At 40.7% G+C, this 1,814-nt stretch overlaps 1 pseudogene; it reads left to right on the top strand.

Annotated features, from left to right (window-relative positions):
• The first annotated feature begins 1,009 nt into the window (after window positions 1-1,009).
• On the top strand, window positions 1,010-1,567 carry LOC130456944 (josephin-1-like; annotated as a pseudogene).
• The last annotated feature ends 247 nt before the right edge of the window (window positions 1,568-1,814 follow it).

Here is a 1,814-nt window from a genome sequence, read left to right as displayed (position 1 = left end):
GTGTGGAGGTATAACCCCCTCATTTTATAGATGGGGAAATTGAGGTTCAAAATTTTAAATAACTTGTCCAGAGAGCATTAAATGTCTGAGGAAAGAATCAAGCATCAGGTCTTCTTGTCTCCAAGTCTAATGTCTATCCATTTCAATATGCTATCTCTGACTAAAGCTTTGGTGGAATGGTAGAATATGCATCTCATGATGATGACCTTGTATGCCTTGAGGAGAATAATCCAATCAAATCAATAGGCCTCCATTTTGGGTGAGGCAGCTTGCTTTAAAATAGATTTTAGTCCATGGGTTATGATATAAATGGATGCTATTCAATCAATAGATTTGGCAGGTGTCCTGAGATGCAAGTTGAACTATTTTATTTTTCAGTCAGGCCCATCCATGCCAAGCATTTTCCAGAGGATCTATTCCTCTTTACATTGGGCCCAGAGGATTGAGCCTAAACACTAAGAATTTAATTAAGTTGGGACTGAGACAGTGGCAAAAGCCTCTAGGAGGACCCCTAAGAAGGACATAAGAATTCCGCAGCTCCCAAAGGGATGTAGCCATACCCAAGATGCAGAGGTTCAGTCTCTGAGACCATGGGCCACCACCTAATAGCCTGGCCTTGCTCCCTTTCTGATTCATTCTGGGGCAAAAAAAGATAGAGAAAAATAGAGATGTGATAAATCCCCGTTGTCCATTTTTAATTGACATTCACTTGTTCTCAGAGGTGTGGAAGAGAAAGACAATTGTCCTGTGTTTTGAACGTATGGCAAAATAACGTGAGGTATAAAGAGTTATTTTTCTTCTGAAAACAAGGTTTTTTAAACATTTGTTACTGCTGCAGTTTCCAGCCTCTTCTCTAGGGTAAATCATAGTCCCTAGACTCTAGGGCCTAGAGACTGAGGTAAACCCTGCCAATCCCAGTCTGTCCCAGGAGGCTACATTCTTCTTCAGAGGGGATGGGTAGAGAGCATTAGAAGTCATCTCTCTCTGTAAAAACAAAACAAAACAAAACATGATTTGCATACCATGAAAGGGTGACAAAACCAAATCAGAATCACTAGAATTGCACCAATCAGAATTCTCCCTCCCTGCCAAAATCTACCATGCAGGAGCCATGTGCCCACAATTCATTCAACAATGTCTTCCAAGCTACCAATACCTTCTTCTAGAAAGCATTAAAGGAGATATTGTAGAGGCTATCTCCAAATCGCATGATGACACTCCACAAGAACAGCATGTTAAGAAATGAGAAATATGATGGGAATGTCATCATGGCAGCCCTTCAGGCTAAAGGCTATGAGGTGGTTTGATGGATCAAGCAAAGAATCTTAATGTCATTGTTCTCTCTAATATGGCTTCATCATGAATCCCTCCTCTTGTCTTTACTGGTGTTCATTAAGCTTCCACTCAAAACATAGTGTTAAATCTGTAATCAGAGGTGGGAGACACCTACTACAACCTTGACCCCAAACTCAAGATGCCAAAGTGGATCTGAGGCAAAAGTGAGCTTGGAGTCTGTAGGTCCTCCATTCATGAAAGTAAGCCATTGCAAGCTAAGGAACTTCTTTAGATCCAAGCAAATGGCAAGAGACCTCATGTATATGGAATCCATAGCCAATGGAATATGCAAAGATGGTTTACAAATATATTCTCTGTGTCTAACCAAATATGGTGTTCAGAAATAGAGACTTAAGATGATGCCCAAGGGTATAGAGACCCCTGTAACTTTAAGGAATGGGGTCCCCCAGCCCTATTGCTCATAATTGAACAACCCTAGGCTATTTATTTTTTCTTGTTTCACTTCCCTATTTTTGTGG

Source organism: Monodelphis domestica, chromosome 2 (genome assembly GCF_027887165.1).
Source record: "Monodelphis domestica isolate mMonDom1 chromosome 2, mMonDom1.pri, whole genome shotgun sequence".
Taxonomy (NCBI): domain Eukaryota; kingdom Metazoa; phylum Chordata; class Mammalia; order Didelphimorphia; family Didelphidae; genus Monodelphis; species Monodelphis domestica.
This window is presented reverse-complemented; position numbering and strand designations above follow the sequence as displayed.